Raw genomic sequence first — 17,908 nt, 5'->3', positions numbered from 1 at the left:
CGATTTCAGGAGGTAGACTGGAATTGCATTGAAAGCATAGGAAAAGAGGCAGAACGTCCACAATGATGCACTTGGCCAAAAAGGGCGTATGCGTTTTATCCTGAATATATTCAGGAGAAAACGCATACGCCCTTTTTGGCCAACCAAGCAAGCTTGCAAAGGAAATCTGCACTACAATGAAGTTTCACTTCCCCCCGGTCAAAAGGGCCATCTGAAAAAAGTGTAAAATCCAGAAAGGCAGGACAGGCCATGGAGAACTGGGAGCCTTGTTATGCTGATGGGCGGGATGTAATTTGCCAACAGACACTCGGGAGAAGTGTATGGTGTTTCCTGAAACATCTAAAAAACAAAGCAACAGAGCCTAGGGCACTTCCACTTATGGTCCTATAGCTTAGGGAAATTAAAATCAAAAAGACACAGCCACCCAAAACTTTCGAACGGCTCTGTTTACAAGAACCTCGTTTACCGTACAAGTTCAACATCGCAGAAAGTGAAAAATGGATAAAGAAGTTGTGGTATTTACTTACAAAGCAATATCACTCAACAATGAAATCTGTGTCATCAGGCCCTTAGCAGCACAATGAGTGGATTCAGGTATGATGATTCTAACTGAAATAAGTCACACAGAAAAAGAAACATCATAAGATATCAGTAATACACGGAATGTAAGCTTGGCTACACAGGAACTGAATTACAGAACAGAACACGGTCTCAAATTTAGAAAACCAACTTATTCTTGCTTAAGGGTAAAGGAGAGTTGGGGTGCTGCATAAAACCAGAGATTGAAATGAGCACAGATAAAGTTCCTTAAGCCAAATATGGAATAGAGAAGAGCTACTCCTTGCTCAACGAAATGGACTCAACACCCCGTATTAAACGCCTAAGAATGTACCTGACTAGTAAGTATCTTAAAACCTATGGATTGCTATGTCTCCGAAAGAGAATCAAGCATGTGTACAGGGGCATAAACGCAGCAGTGATAGGATTGGAGAGGTTCGGTGAGCAAATGAAGACCCTTTGAAGTCATATTGCATGGTACCCATTCCACGGGTTTCAACTACCCAGGTTTAAGGTATTCTTCCTTCAGCTAAAACATGCATGTGGAACCTAGAGTATGGTCAACCATGTGATCGGGAGATGTGTTCAAATATGTCTCAGTTTCCGTACCCTGGTACTCGGGTGCAACATTCCAGACACTTTACTAACACTCTCCCGACTTGGAGAGTCAGTCCCTTTAACCTCCTGTTTGGCCCAGTTTGCAATTTCTGCGGAAGATGAACAGGAATAGCGAGAACCAATGAGAGGCTAGCTGGAGGTGTCTGGATGGGCAAATTTAACTCTCATTTCCCACCAGGAAGAGGAATTAACCAAAGGCTCAGCGTGCCGTGCCGGAACCAGATTAGGGCCTGAAGCCATCCTGTGGTGTTGCGGCCAGGTCACAAGAAAGCAAGTTGAAGAAAGGAGCTCAGGGGCACTGTAATTCACAAACCTGCAGAGTTATAAATGACAGCTATCGTCCAAAAATAGACTGAAGTAAGGCTGCCAAGAGGACTTGAAAGCGGGGCAGAATTGCAGGAAACCGATTTCAGGAGGTAGACTGGAATTGCATTGAAAGCATAGGAAAAGAGGCAGAACGTCCACAATGATGCACTTGGCCAAAAAGGGCGTATGCGTTTTTTCCTGAATATATTCAGGAAAAAACGCATACGCCCTTTTTGGCCAACCCAGCAAGCTTGCAAAGGAAATCTGCACTACAATGAAGTCTCACTTCCCCCCGGTCAAAAGGGCCATCTGAAAAAAGTGTAAAATCCAGAAAGACAGGACAGGCCATGGAGAACTGGGAGCCTTGTTATGCTGATGGGCGGGATGTAAATTGCCAACAACCACTCGGGAGAAGTGTATGGTGTTTCCTGAAACATCTAAAAAACAAAGCAACAGAGCCTAGGGCACTTCCACTTATGGTCCTATAGCTTAGGGAATTTAAAATCAAAAAGACACAGCCACCCCAAAGTTTGGAAAAGCTCTGTTTACAAGAACCTCGTTTACAGTACAAGTTCAACATCGCAGAAAGTGAAAAATGGATAAAGAAGTTGTGGTATTTACTTACAAAGCAATATCACTCAGCAATGAAATCTGTGTCATCAGGCCCTTAGGAGCACAATGAGTGGATTCAGGTATGATGATTCTAACTGAAATAAGTCACACAGAAAAAGAAACATCATAAGATATCAGTAATACACGGAATGTAAACTTGGCTACACAGGAACTGAATTACAGAACAGAACAGGGTCTCAAATTTAGAAAACCAACTTATTCTTGCTTAAGGGTAAGGAGAGTTGGGGTGCTGCATAAAACCAGAGATTGAAATGAGCGCAGATAAAGTTCCTTAAGCCAAATATGGAATAGACAAGAGCTACTCCTTGCTCAACGAAATGGACTCAACACCCCATATTAAACGCCTAAGAATGTACCTGACTAGTAAGTATCTTAAAACCTATGGATTGCTATGTCTCCGAAAGAGAATCAAGCATGTGTACAGGGGCATAAACGCAGCAGTGATAGGATTGGAGAGGTTCGGTGAGCAAATGAAGACCCTTTGAAGTCATATTGCATGGTACCCATTCCACGGGTTTCAACTACCCAGGTTTAAGGTATTCTTCCTTCAGCTAAAACATGCATGTGGAACCTAGAGTATGATCAACCATGTGATCGGGAGACGTGTTCAAATATGTCTCAGTTTTCGTACCCTGGTACTCGGGTGCAACATTCCAGACACTTTACTAACACTCTCCCGACTTGGAGAGTCAGTCCCTTTAACCTCCTGTTTGGCCCAGTTTGCAATTTCTGCGGAAGATGAACAGGAATAGCGAGAACCAATGAGAGGCTAGCTGGAGGTGTCTGAACGGGCAAATTTAACTCTCATTTCCCACCAGGAAGAGGAATTAACCAAAGGCTCAGCGTGCCGTGCCGGAACCAGATTAGGGCCTGAAGCCATCCTGCGGTGTTGCGGCCAGGTCACAAGAAAGCGAGTTGAAGAAAGGAGCTCAGGGGCACTGTAATTCACAAACCTGCAGAGTTATAAATGACAGCTATCGTCCAAAAATAGACTGAAGTAAGGCTGCCAAGAGGACTTGAAAGCGGGGCAGAATTGCAGGAAACCGATTTCAGGAGGTAGACTGGAATTGCATTGAAAGCATAGGAAAAGAGGCAGAACGTCCACAATGATGCACTTGGCCAAAAAGGGCGTATGCGTTTTTTCCTGAATATATTCAGGAAAAAACGCATACGCCCTTTTTGGCCAACCAAGCAAGCTTGCAAAGGAAATCTGCACTACAATGAAGTCTCACTTCTCCCCGGTCAAAAGGGCCATCTGAAAAAAGTGTAAAATCCAGAAAGGCAGGACAGGCCATGGAGAACTGGGAGCCTTGTTATGCTGATGGGCGGGATGTAAATTGCCAACAACCACTCGGGAGAAGTGTATGGTGTTTCCTGAAACATCTAAAAAACAAAGCAACAGAACCTAGGGCACTTCCACTTATGGTCCTATAGCTTAGGGAAATTAAAATCAAAAAGACACAGCCACCCCAAAGTTTGGAACGGCTCTGTTTACAAGAACCTCGTTTACAGTACAAGTTCAACATCGCAGAAAGTGAAAAATGGAGAAAGAAGTTGTGGTATTTACTTACAAAGCAATATCACTCAGCAATGAAATCTGTGTCATCAGGCCCTTAGCAGCACAATGAGTGGATTCAGGTATGATGATTCTAACTGAAATAAGTCACACAGAAAAAGAAACATCATAAGATATCAGTAATACACGGAATGTAAACTTGGCTACACAGGAACTGAATTACAGAACAGAACAGGGTCTCAAATTTAGAAAACCAACTTATGCTTGCTTAAGGGTAAAGGTGAGTTGGGGTGCTGCATAAAACCAGAGATTGAAATGAGCACAGATAAAGTTCCTTAAGTCAAATATGGAATAGACAAGAGCTACTCCTTGCTCAACGAAATGGACTCAACACCGCATATTAAACGCCTAAGAATGTACCTGACTAGTAAGTATCTTAAAACCTATGGATTGCTATGTCTCCGAAAGAGAATCAAGCATGTGTACAGGGGCATAAACGCAGCAGTGATAGGATTGGAGAGGTTCGGTGAGCAAATGAAGACCCTTTGAAGTCATATTGCATGGTACCCATTCCACGGGTTTCAACTACCCAGGTTTAAGGTATTCTTCCTTCAGCTAAAACATGCATGTGGAACCAAGAGTATGATCATCCGTGTGAACGGGAGACGTGTTCAAATATGTCTCAGTTTTCGTACCCTGGTACTCGGGTGCAACATTCCAGACGCTTTACTAACACTCTCCCGACTTGGAGAGTCAGCGCCTTTAACCTCCTGTTTGGCCCAGTTTGCAATTTCTGCGGAAGATGAACAGGAATAGCGAGAACCAATGAGAGACTAGCTGGAGGTGTCTGGACGGGCAAATTTAACTCTCATTTCCCACCAGGAAGAGGAAATAACCAAAGGCTCAGGGTGCCGTGCCGGAACCAGATAAGTGCCTGAAGCCATCCTGCGGTTTTGCGGCCAGCTCACAAGAAAGCGAGTTGAAGAAAGGAGCTCAGGGGCACTGTAATTCACAAACCTGCAGAGTTATAAATGACAGCTATCGTCCAAAAATAGACTGAAGTAAGGCTGCCAAGAGGACTTGAAAGCGGGGCAGAATTGCAGGAAACCGATTTCAGGAGGTAGACTGGAATTGCATTGAAAGCATAGGAAAAGAGGCAGAACGTCCACAATGATGCACTTGGCCAAAAAGGGCGTATGCGTTTTTTCCTGAATATATTCAGGAAAAAACGCATACGCGCTTTTTGGCCAACCAAGCAAGCTTGCAAAGGAAATCTGCACTACAATGAAGTCTCACTTCCCTCTGGTCAAAAGGGCCATCTGAAAAAAGTGTAAAATCCAGAAAGGCAGGACAGGCCATGGAGAACTGGGAGCCTTGTTATGCTGATGGGCGGGATGTAAATTGCCAACAGACACTCCGGAGAAGTGTATGGTGTTTCCTGAAACATCTAAAAAACAAAGCAACAGAACCTAGGGCACTTCCACTTATGGTCCTATAGCTTAGGGAAATTAAAATCAAAAAGACACAGCCACCCCAAAATTTGGAACGGCTCTGTTTACAACAACCTCATTTACAGTACAAGTTCAACATCGCAGAAAGTGAAAAATGGATAAAGAAGTTGTGGTATTTACTTACAAAGCAATATCACTCAGCAATGAAATCTGTGTCATCAGGCCCTTAGCAGCACAATGAGTGGATTCAGGTATGATGATTCTAACTGAAGTAAGTCACAGAGAAAAAGAAACATCATAAGATATCAGTAATACACAGAATGTAAACTTGGCTACACAGGAACTGAATTACAGAACAGAACAGGGTCTCAAATTTAGAAAACCAACTTATGCTTGCTTAAGGGTAAAGGTGAGTTGGGGTGCTGCATAAAACCAGAGATTGAAATGAGCACAGATAAAGTTCCTTAAGCCAAATATGGAATAGACAAGAGCTACTCCTTGCTCAACGAAATGGACTCAACACCGCATATTAAACGCCTAAGAATGTACCTGACTAGTAAGTATCTTAAAACCTATGGATTGCTATGTCTCCGAAAGAGAATCAAGCATGTGTACAGGGGCATAAACGCAGCAGTGATAGGATTGGAGAGGTTCGGTGAGCAAATGAAGACCCTTTGAAGTCATATTGCATGGTACCCATTCCACGGGTTTCAACTACCCAGGTTTAAGTTATTCTTCCTTCAGCTAAAACATGCATGTGGAACCTAGAGTATGATCAACCATGTGATCGGGAGACGTGTTCAAATATGTCTCAGTTTTCGTACCCTGGTACTCGGGTGCAACATTCCAGACACTTTACTAACACTCTCCCGACTTGGACAGTCAGTCCCTTTAAACTCCTGTTTGGCCCAGTTTGCAATTTCTGCGGAAGATGAACAGGAATAGCGAGAACCAATGAGAGGCTAGCTGGAGGTGTCTGGACGGGCAAATTTAACTCTCATTTCCCACCAGGAAGAGGAATTAACCAAAGGCTCAGCGTGCCGTGCCGGAACCAGATTAGGGCCTGAAGCCATCCTGCGGTGTTGCGGCCAGCTCACAAAAAAGCGAGTTGAAGAAAGGAGCTCAGGGGCACTGTAATTCACAAACCTGCAGAGTTATAAATGACAGCTATCGTCCAAAAATAGACTGAAGTAAGGCTGCCAAGAGGACTTGAAAGCGGGGCAGAATTGCAGGAAACCGATTTCAGGAGGTAGACTGGAATTGCATTGAAAGCATAGGAAAAGAGGCAGAACGTCCACAATGATGCACTTGGCCAAAAAGGGCGTATGCGTTTTTTCCTGAATATATTCAGGAAAAAACGCATACGCCCTTTTTGGCCAACCAAGCAAGCTTGCAAAGGAAATCTGCACTACAATGAAGTCTCACTTCTCCCCGGTCAAAAGGGCCATCTGAAAAAAGTGTAAAATCCAGAAAGGCAGGACAGGCCATGGAGAACTGAGAGCCTTTTTATGCTGATGGGCGGGATGTAAATTGCCAACAACCACTCGGGAGAAGTGTATGGTGTTTCCTGAAACATCTAAAAAACAAAGCAACAGAACCTAGGGCACTTCCACTTATGGTCCTATAGCTTAGGGAAATTAAAATCAAAAAGACACAGCCACCCCAAAGTTTGGAACGGCTCTGTTTACAAGAACCTCGTTTACAGTACAAGTTCAACATCGCAGAAAGTGAAAAATGGATAAAGAAGTTGTGGTATTTACTTACAAAGCAATATCACTCAGCAATGAAATCTGTGTCATCAGGCCCTTAGCAGCACAATGAGTGGATTCAGGTATGATGATTCTAACTGAAATAAGTCACACAGAAAAAGAAACATCATAAGATATCAGTAATACACGGAATGTAAACTTGGCTACACAGGAACTGAATTACAGAACAGAACAGGGACTCAAATTTAGAAAACCAACTTATGCTTGCTTAAGGGTAAAGGTGAGTTGGGGTGCTGCATAAAACCAGAGATTTAAATGAGCACAGATAAAGTTCCTTAAGCCAAATATGGAATAGACAAGAGCTACTCCTTGCTCAACGAAATGGACTCAACACCGCATATTAAACGCCTAAGAATGTTCCTGACTATTAAGTATCTTAAAACCTATGGATTGCTATGTCTCCGAAAGAGAATCAACCATGTGTACAGGGGCATAAACGCAGCAGTGATAGGATTGGAGAGGTTCGTGAGCAAATGAAGACCCTTTGAAGTCATATTGCATGGTACCCATTCCACGGGTTTCAACTACCCAGGTTTAAGGTATTCTTCCTTCAGCTAAAACATGCATGTGGAACCAAGAGTATGATCATCCGTGTGAACGGGAGACGTGTTCAAATATGTCTCAGTTTTCGTACCCTGGTACTCGGGTGCAACATTCCAGACGCTTTACTAACAGTCTCCCGACTTGGAGAGTCAGCGCCTTTAACCTCCTGTTTGGCCCAGTTTGCAATTTCTGCGGAAGATGAACAGGAATAGCGAGAACCAATGAGAGACTAGCTGGAGGTGTCTGGACGGGCAAATTTAACTCTCATTTCCCACCAGGAAGAGGAAATAACCAAAGGCTCAGCGTGCCGTGCCGGAACCAGATAAGGGCCTGAAGCCATCCTGCGGTGTTGCGGCCAGCTCACAAGAAAGCGAGTTGAAGAAAGGAGCTCAGGGGCACTGTAATTCACAAACCTGCAGAGTTAGAAATGACAGCTATCGTCCAAAAATAGACTGAAGTAAGGCTGCCAAGAGGACTTGAAAGCGGGGCAGAATTGCAGGAAACCGATTTCAGGAGGTAGACTGGAATTGCATTGAAAGCATAGGAAAAGAGGCAGAACGTCCACAATGATGCACTTGGCCAAAAAGGGCGTATGCGTTTTTTCCTGAATATATTCAGGAAAAAACGCATACGCCCTTTTTGGCCAACCAAGCAAACTTGCAAAGGAAATCTGCACTACAATGAAGTCTCACTTCCCTCTGGTCAAAAGGGCCATCTGAAAAAAGTGTAAAATCCAGAAAGGCAGGACAGGCCATGGAGAACTGGGAGCCTTGTTATGCTGATGGGCGGGATGTAAATTGCCAACAGACACTCGGGAGAAGTGTATGGTGTTTCCTGAAACATCTAAAAAACAAAGCAACAGAGCCTAGGGCACTTCCACTTATGGTCCTATAGCTTAGGGAAATTAAAATCAAAAAGACACAGCCACCCCAAAATTTGGAATGGCTCTGTTTACAACAACCTCGTTTACAGTACAAGTTCAACATCGCAGAAAGTGAAAAATGGATAAAGAAGTTGTGGTATTTACTTACAAAGCAATATCACTCAGCAATGAAATCTGTGTCATCAGGCCCTTAGCAGCACAATGAGTGGATTCAGGTATGATGATTCTAAGTGAAGTAAGTCACACAGAAAAAGAAACATCATAAGATATCAGTAATACACGGAATGTAAACTTGGCTACACAGGAACTGAATTACAGAACAGAACAGGGTCTCAAATTTAGAAAACCAACTTATGCTTGCTTAAGGGTAAAGGTGAGTTGGGGTGCTGCATAAAACCAGAGATTGAAATGAGCACAGATAAAGTTCCTTAAGCCAAATATGGAATAGACAAGAGCTACTCCTTGCTCAACGAAATGGACTCAACACCGCATATTAAACGCCTAAGAATGTACCTGACTAGTAAGTATCTTAAAACCTATGGATTGCTATGTCTCCGAAAGAGAATCAAGCATGTGTACAGGGGCATAAACGCAGCAGTGATAGGATTGGAGAGGTTCGGTGAGCAAATGAAGACCCTTTGAAGTCATATTGCATGGTACCCATTCCACGGGTTTCAACTACCCAGGTTTAAGTTATTCTTCCTTCAGCTAAAACATGCATGTGGAACCTAGAGTATGATCAACCATGTGATCGGGAGACGTGTTCAAATATGTCTCAGTTTTCGTACCCTGGTACTCGGGTGCAACATTCCAGACACTTTACTAACACTCTCCCGACTTGGACAGTCAGTCCCTTTAAACTCCTGTTTGGCCCAGTTTGCAATTTCTGCGGAAGATGAACAGGAATAGCGAGAACCAATGAGAGGCTAGCTGGAGGTGTCTGGACGGGCAAATTTAACTCTCATTTCCCACCAGGAAGAGGAATTAACCAAAGGCTCAGCGTGCCGTGCCGGAACCAGATTAGGGCCTGAAGCCATCCTGCGGTGTTGCGGCCAGCTCACAAAAAAGCGAGTTGAAGAAAGGAGCTCAGGGGCACTGTAATTCACAAACCTGCAGAGTTATAAATGACAGCTATCGTCCAAAAATAGACTGAAGTAAGGCTGCCAAGAGGACTTGAAAGCGGGGCAGAATTGCAGGAAACCGATTTCAGGAGGTAGACTGGAATTGCATTGAAAGCATAGGAAAAGAGGCAGAACGTCCACAATGATGCACTTGGCCAAAAAGGGCGTATGCGTTTTTTCCTGAATATATTCAGGAAAAAACGCATACGCCCTTTTTGGCCAACCAAGCAAGCTTGCAAAGGAAATCTGCACTACAATGAAGTCTCACTTCTCCCCGGTCAAAAGGGCCATCTGAAAAAAGTGTAAAATCCAGAAAGGCAGGACAGGCCATGGAGAACTGAGAGCCTTTTTATGCTGATGGGCGGGATGTAAATTGCCAACAACCACTCGGGAGAAGTGTATGGTGTTTCCTGAAACATCTAAAAAACAAAGCAACAGAACCTAGGGCACTTCCACTTATGGTCCTATAGCTTAGGGAAATTAAAATCAAAAAGACACAGCCACCCCAAAGTTTGGAACGGCTCTGTTTACAAGAACCTCGTTTACAGTACAAGTTCAACATCACAGAAAGTGAAAAATGGATAAAGAAGTTGTGGTATTTACTTACAAAGCAATATCACTCAGCAATGAAATCTGTGTCATCAGGCCCTTAGCAGCACAATGAGTGGATTCAGGTATGATGATTCTAACTGAAATAAGTCACACAGAAAAAGAAACATCATAAGATATCAGTAATACACGGAATGTAAACTTGGCTACACAGGAACTGAATTACAGAACAGAACAGGGACTCAAATTTAGAAAACCAACTTATGCTTGCTTAAGGGTAAAGGTGAGTTGGGGTGCTGCATAAAACCAGAGATTTAAATGAGCACAGATAAAGTTCCTTAAGCCAAATATGGAATAGACAAGAGCTACTCCTTGCTCAACGAAATGGACTCAACACCGCATATTAAACGCCTAAGAATGTTCCTGACTATTAAGTATCTTAAAACCTATGGATTGCTATGTCTCCGAAAGAGAATCAACCATGTGTACAGGGGCATAAACGCAGCAGTGATAGGATTGGAGAGGTTCGTGAGCAAATGAAGACCCTTTGAAGTCATATTGCATGGTACCCATTCCACGGGTTTCAACTACCCAGGTTTAAGGTATTCTTCCTTCAGCTAAAACATGCATGTGGAACCAAGAGTATGATCATCCGTGTGAACGGGAGACGTGTTCAAATATGTCTCAGTTTTCGTACCCTGGTACTCGGGTGCAACATTCCAGACGCTTTACTAACAGTCTCCCGACTTGGAGAGTCAGCGCCTTTAACCTCCTGTTTGGCCCAGTTTGCAATTTCTGCGGAAGATGAACAGGAATAGCGAGAACCAATGAGAGACTAGCTGGAGGTGTCTGGACGGGCAAATTTAACTCTCATTTCCCACCAGGAAGAGGAAATAACCAAAGGCTCAGCGTGCCGTGCCGGAACCAGATAAGGGCCTGAAGCCATCCTGCGGTGTTGCGGCCAGCTCACAAGAAAGCGAGTTGAAGAAAGGAGCTCAGGGGCACTGTAATTCACAAACCTGCAGAGTTAGAAATGACAGCTATCGTCCAAAAATATACTGAAGTAAGGCTGCCAAGAGGACTTGAAAGCGGGGCAGAATTGCAGGAAACCGATTTCAGGAGGTAGACTGGAATTGCATTGAAAGCATAGGAAAAGAGGCAGAACGTCCACAATGATGCACTTGGCCAAAAAGGGCGTATGCGTTTTTTCCTGAATATATTCAGGAAAAAACGCATACGCCCTTTTTGGCCAACCAAGCAAACTTGCAAAGGAAATCTGCACTACAATGAAGTCTCACTTCCCTCTGGTCAAAAGGGCCATCTGAAAAAAGTGTAAAATCCAGAAAGGCAGGACAGGCCATGGAGAACTGGGAGCCTTGTTATGCTGATGGGCGGGATGTAAATTGCCAACAGACACTCGGGAGAAGTGTATGGTGTTTCCTGAAACATCTAAAAAACAAAGCAACAGAGCCTAGGGCACTTCCACTTATGGTCCTATAGCTTAGGGAAATTAAAATCAAAAAGACACAGCCACCCCAAAATTTGGAATGGCTCTGTTTACAACAACCTCGTTTACAGTACAAGTTCAACATCGCAGAAAGTGAAAAATGGATAAAGAAGTTGTGGTATTTACTTACAAAGCAATATCACTCAGCAATGAAATCTGTGTCATCAGGCCCTTAGCAGCACAATGAGTGGATTCAGGTATGATGATTCTAAGTGAAGTAAGTCACACAGAAAAAGAAACATCATAAGATATCAGTAATACACGGAATGTAAACTTGGCTACACAGGAACTGAATTACAGAACAGAACAGGGTCTCAAATTTAGAAAACCAACTTATGCTTGCTTAAGGGTAAAGGTGAGTTGGGGTGCTGCATAAAACCAGAGATTGAAATGAGCACAGATAAAGTTCCTTAAGCCAAATATGGAATAGACAAGAGCTACTCCTTGCTCAACGAAATGGACTCAACACCGCATATTAAACGCCTAAGAATGTACCTGACTAGTAAGTATCTTAAAACCTATGGATTGCTATGTCTCCGAAAGAGAATCAAGCATGTGTACAGGGGCATAAACGCAGCAGTGATAGGATTGGAGAGGTTCGGTGAGCAAATGAAGACCCTTTGAAGTCATATTGCATGGTACCCATTCCACGGGTTTCAACTACCCAGGTTTTAGGTATTCTTCCTTCAGCTAAAACATGCATGTGGAACCCAGAGTATGATCAACCATGTGATCGGGAGACGTGTTCAAATATGTCTCAGTTTTCGTACCCTGGTACTCGGGTGCAACATTCCAGACGCTTTACTAACACTCTCCCGACTTGGAGAGTCAGCGCCTTTAACCTCCTGTTTGGCCCAGTTTGCAATTTCTGCGGAAGATGAACAGGAATAGCGAGAACCAATGAGAGACTAGCTGGAGGTGTCTGGACGGGCAAATTTAACTCTCATTTCCCACCAGGAAGAGGAAATAACCAAAGGCTCAGCATGCCGTGCCGGAACCAGATAAGGGCCTGAAGCCATCCTGCGGTGTTGCGGCCAGCTCACAAGAAAGCGAGTTGAAGAAAGGAGCTCAGGGGCACTGTAATTCACAAACCTGCAGAGTTATAAATGACAGCTATCGTCCAAAAATAGACTGAAGTAAGGCTGCCAAGAGGACTTGAAAGCGGGGCAGAATTGCAGGAAACCGATTTCAGGAGGTAGACTGGAATTGCATTGAAAGCATAGGAAAAGAGGCAGAACGTCCACAATGATGCACTTGGCCAAAAAGGGCGTATGCGTTTTTTCCTGAATATATTCAGGAAAAAACGCATACGCCCTTTTTGGCCAACCAAGCAAACTTGCAAAGGAAATCTGCACTACAATGAAGTCTCACTTCCCCCTGGTCAAAAGGGCCATCTGAAAAAAGTGTAAACTCCAGAAAGGCAGGACAGGCCATGGAGAACTGGGAGCCTTGTTATGCTGATGGGCGGGATGTAAATTGCCAACAACCACTCGGGAGAAGTGTATGGTGTTTCCTGAAACATCTAAAAAACAAAGCAACAGAGCCTAGGGCACTTCCACTTATGGTCCTATAGCTTAGGGAATTTAAAATCAAAAAGACACAGCCACCCCAAAATTTGGAACGGCTCTGTTTACAACAACCTCGTTTACAGTACAAGTTCAACATCGCAGAAAGTGAAAAATGGATAAAGAAGTTGTGGTATTTACTTACAAAGCAATATCACTCAGCAATGAAATCTGTGTCATCAGGCCCTTAGCAGCACAATGAGTGGATTCAGGTATGATGATTCTAACTGAAGTAAGTCACAGAGAAAAAGAAACATCATAAGATATCAGTAATACACAGAATGTAAACTTGGCTACACAGGAACTGAATTACAGAACAGAACAGGGTCTCAAATTTAGAAAACCAACTTATGCTTGCTTAAGGGTAAAGGTGAGTTGGGGTGCTGCATAAAACCAGAGATTGAAATGAGCACAGATAAAGTTCCTTAAGCCAAATATGGAATAGACAAGAGCTACTCCTTGCTCAACGAAATGGACTCAACACCGCATATTAAACGCCTAAGAATGTACCTGACTAGTAAGTATCTTAAAACCTATGGATTGCTATGTCTCCGAAAGAGAATCAAGCATGTGTACAGGGGCATAAACGCAGCAGTGATAGGATTGGAGAGGTTCGGTGAGCAAATGAAGACCCTTTGAAGTCATATTGCATGGTACCCATTCCACGGGTTTCAACTACCCAGGTTTAAGTTATTCTTCCTTCAGCTAAAACATGCATGTGGAACCTAGAGTATGATCAACCATGTGATCGGGAGACGTGTTCAAATATGTCTCAGTTTTCGTACCCTGGTACTCGGGTGCAACATTCCAGACACTTTACTAACACTCTCCCGACTTGGACAGTCAGTCCCTTTAAACTCCTGTTTGGCCCAGTTTGCAATTTCTGCGGAAGATGAACAGGAATAGCGAGAACCAATGAGAGGCTAGCTGGAGGTGTCTGGACGGGCAAATTTAACTCTCATTTCCCACCAGGAAGAGGAATTAACCAAAGGCTCAGCGTGCCGTGCCGGAACCAGATTAGGGCCTGAAGCCATCCTGCGGTGTTGCGGCCAGCTCACAAAAAAGCGAGTTGAAGAAAGGAGCTCAGGGGCACTGTAATTCACAAACCTGCAGAGTTATAAATGACAGCTATCGTCCAAAAATAGACTGAAGTAAGGCTGCCAAGAGGACTTGAAAGCGGGGCAGAATTGCAGGAAACCGATTTCAGGAGGTAGACTGGAATTGCATTGAAAGCATAGGAAAAGAGGCAGAACGTCCACAATGATGCACTTGGCCAAAAAGGGCGTATGCGTTTTTTCCTGAATATATTCAGGAAAAAACGCATACGCCCTTTTTGGCCAACCAAGCAAACTTGCAAAGGAAATCTGCACTACAATGAAGTCTCACTTCCCTCTGGTCAAAAGGGCCATCTGAAAAAAGTGTAAAATCCAGAAAGGCAGGACAGGCCATGGAGAACTGGGAGCCTTGTTATGCTGATGGGCGGGATGTAAATTGCCAACAGACACTCGGGAGAAGTGTATGGTGTTTCCTGAAACATCTAAAAAACAAAGCAACAGAGCCTAGGGCACTTCCACTTATGGTCCTATAGCTTAGGGAAATTAAAATCAAAAAGACACAGCCACCCCAAAATTTGGAACGGCTCTGTTTACAACAACCTCGTTTACAGTACAAGTTCAACATCGCAGAAAGTGAAAAATGGATAAAGAAGTTGTGGTATTTACTTACAAAGCAATATCACTCAGCAATGAAATCTGTGTCATCAGGCCCTTAGCAGCACAATGAGTGGATTCAGGTATGATGATTCTAACTGAAGTAAGTCACACAGAAAAAGAAACATCATAAGATATCAGTAATACACGGAATGTAAACTTGGCTACACAGGAACTGAATTACAGAACAGAACAGGGTCTCAAATTTAGAAAACCAACTTATGCTTGCTTAAGGGTAAAGGTGAGTTGGGGTGCTGCATAAAACCAGAGATTGAAATGAGCACAGATAAAGTTCCTTAAGCCAAATATGGAATAGACAAGAGCTACTCCTTGCTCAACGAAATGGACTCAACACCGCATATTAAACGCCTAAGAATGTACCTGACTAGTAAGTATCTTAAAACCTATGGATTGCTATGTCTCCGAAAGAGAATCAAGCATGTGTACAGGGGCATAAACGCAGCAGTGATAGGATTGGAGAGGTTCGGTGAGCAAATGAAGACCCTTTGAAGTCATATTGCATGGTACCCATTCCACGGGTTTCAACTACCCAGGTTTTAGGTATTCTTCCTTCAGCTAAAACATGCATGTGGAACCCAGAGTATGATCAACCATGTGATCGGGAGACGTGTTCAAATATGTCTCAGTTTTCGTACCCTGGTACTCGGGTGCAACATTCCAGACGCTTTACTAACACTCTCCCGACTTGGAGAGTCAGCGCCTTTAACCTCCTGTTTGGCCCAGTTTGCAATTTCTGCGGAAGATGAACAGGAATAGCGAGAACCAATGAGAGACTAGCTGGAGGTGTCTGGACGGGCAAATTTAACTCTCATTTCCCACCAGGAAGAGGAAATAACCAAAGGCTCAGCATGCCGTGCCGGAACCAGATAAGGGCCTGAAGCCATCCTGCGGTGTTGCGGCCAGCTCACAAGAAAGCGAGTTGAAGAAAGGAGCTCAGGGGCACTGTAATTCACAAACCTGCAGAGTTAGAAATGACAGCTATCGTCCAAAAATATACTGAAGTAAGGCTGCCAAGAGGACTTGAAAGCGGGGCAGAATTGCAGGAAACCGATTTCAGGAGGTAGACTGGAATTGCATTGAAAGCATAGGAAAAGAGGCAGAACGTCCACAATGATGCACTTGGCCAAAAAGGGCGTATGCGTTTTTTCCTGAATATATTCAGGAAAAAACGCATACGCCCTTTTTGGCCAACCAAGCAAACTTGCAAAGGAAATCTGCACTACAATGAAGTCTCACTTCCCCCTGGTCAAAAGGGCCATCTGAAAAAAGTGTAAACTCCAGAAAGGCAGGACAGGCCATGGAGAACTGGGAGCCTTGTTATGCTGATGGGCGGGATGTAAATTGCCAACAACCACTCGGGAGAAGTGTATGGTGTTTCCTGAAACATCTAAAAAACAAAGCAACAGAGCCTAGGGCACTTCCACTTATGGTCCTATAGCTTAGGGAAATTAAAATCAAAAAGACACAGCCACCCCAAAATTTGGAACGGCTCTGTTTACAACAACCTCGTTTACAGTACAAGTTCAACATCGCAGAAAGTGAAAAATGGATAAAGAAGTTGTGGTATTTACTTACAAAGCAATATCACTCAGCAATGAAATCTGTGTCATCAGGCCCTTAGCAGCACAATGAGTGGATTCAGGTATGATGATTCTAACTGAAGTAAGTCACAGAGAAAAAGAAACATCATAAGATATCAGTAATACACGGAATATAACCTTGGCTACACAGGAACTGAATTACAGAACAGAACAGGGTCTCAAATTTAGAAAACCAACTTATGCTTGCTTAAGGGTAAAGGTGAGTTGGGGTGCTGTATAAAACCAGAGATTGAAATGAGCACAGATAAAGTTCCTTAAGCCAAATATGGAATAGACAAGAGCTACTCCTTGCTCAACGAAATGGACTCAACACCGCATATTAAACGCCTAAGAATGTACCTGACTAGTAAGTATCTTAAAACCTATGGATTGCTATGTCTCCGAAAGAGAATCAAGCATGTGTACAGGGGCATAAACGCAGCAGTGATAGGATTGGAGAGGTTCGGTGAGCAAATGAAGACCCTTTGAAGTCATATTGCATGGTACCCATTCCACGGGTTTCAACTACCCAGGTTTTAGGTATTCTTCCTTCAGCTAAAACATGCATGTGGAACCTAGAGTATGATCAACCATGTGATCGGGAGACGTGTTCAACTATGTCTCAGTTTTCGTACCCTGGTACTCGGGTGCAACATTCCAGACACTTTACTAACACTCTCCCGACTTGGAGAGTCAGTCCCTTTAACCTCCTGTTTGGCCCAGTTTGCAATTTCTGCGGAAGATGAACAGGAATAGCGAGAACCAATGAGAGGCTAGCTGGAGGTGTCTGAACGGGCAAATTTAACTCTCATTTCCCACCAGGAAGAGGAATTAACCAAAGGCTCAGCGTGCCTTGCCAGAACCAGATTAGGGCCTGAAGCCATCCTGCGGTGTTGCGGCCAGCTCACAAGAAAGCGAGTTGAAGAAAGGAGCTCAGGGGCACTGTAATTCACAAACCTGCAGAGTTATAAATGACAGCTATCGTCCAAAAATATACTGAAGTAAGCCTGCCAAGAGGACTTGAAAGCGGGGCAGAATTGCAGGAAACCGATTTCAGGAGGTAGACTGGAATTGCATTGAAAGCATAGGAAAAGAGGCAGAACGTCCACAATGATGCACTTGGCCAAAAAGGGCGTATGCATTTTTTCCTGAATATATTCAGGAAAAAACGCATACGCCCTTTTTGGCCAACCAAGCAAGCTTGCAAAGGAAATCTGCACTACAATGAAGTCTCACTTCTCCCCGGTCAAAAGGGCCATCTGAAAAAAGTGTAAAATCCAGAAAGGCAGGACAGGCCATGGAGAACTGGGAGCCTTGTTATGCTGATGGGCGGGATGTAAATTGCCAACAACCACTCGGGAGAAGTGTATGGTGTTTCCTGAAACATCTAAAAAACAAAGCAACAGAACCTAGGGCACTTCCACTTATGGTCCTATAGCTTAGGGAAATTAAAATCAAAAAGACACAGCCACCCCAAAGTTTGGAACGGCTCTGTTTACAAGAACCTCGTTTACAGTACAAGTTCAACATCGCAGAAAGTGAAAAATGGATAAAGAAGTTGTGGTATTTACTTACAAAG

The 17,908-nt window shown here is 43.7% G+C and overlaps 2 long non-coding RNA genes across 2 annotated transcripts in view; both read right to left on the bottom strand.

Moving 5' to 3' along the window:
• The window catches only part of LOC307181095, a 165,871-nt gene extending 157,362 nt beyond the window's left edge, over positions 1 to 8,509 (bottom strand). Inside the window, exon 1 of the long non-coding RNA XR_013825892.1 lies at positions 8,426 to 8,509. This is a non-coding gene — a long non-coding RNA (uncharacterized lncRNA). The remainder of the gene's footprint in view (positions 1 to 8,425) is intronic.
• Positions 8,510 to 11,581: 3,072 nt separating this feature from the next.
• The window catches only part of LOC307181097, a 183,421-nt gene continuing 177,094 nt past the window's right edge, over positions 11,582 to 17,908 (bottom strand). Inside the window, exon 3 of the long non-coding RNA XR_013825896.1 lies at positions 11,582 to 11,662. This is a non-coding gene — a long non-coding RNA (uncharacterized lncRNA). The remainder of the gene's footprint in view (positions 11,663 to 17,908) is intronic.

Source organism: Stenella coeruleoalba (assembly GCF_951394435.1).
Source record: "Stenella coeruleoalba genome assembly, contig: scaffold_57, whole genome shotgun sequence".
Classification (NCBI taxonomy): Eukaryota; Metazoa; Chordata; class Mammalia; order Artiodactyla; family Delphinidae; genus Stenella; species Stenella coeruleoalba.
Note: the sequence above shows the minus strand (reverse complement) of the source record. Positions and strands in the feature narration are given on the sequence as shown.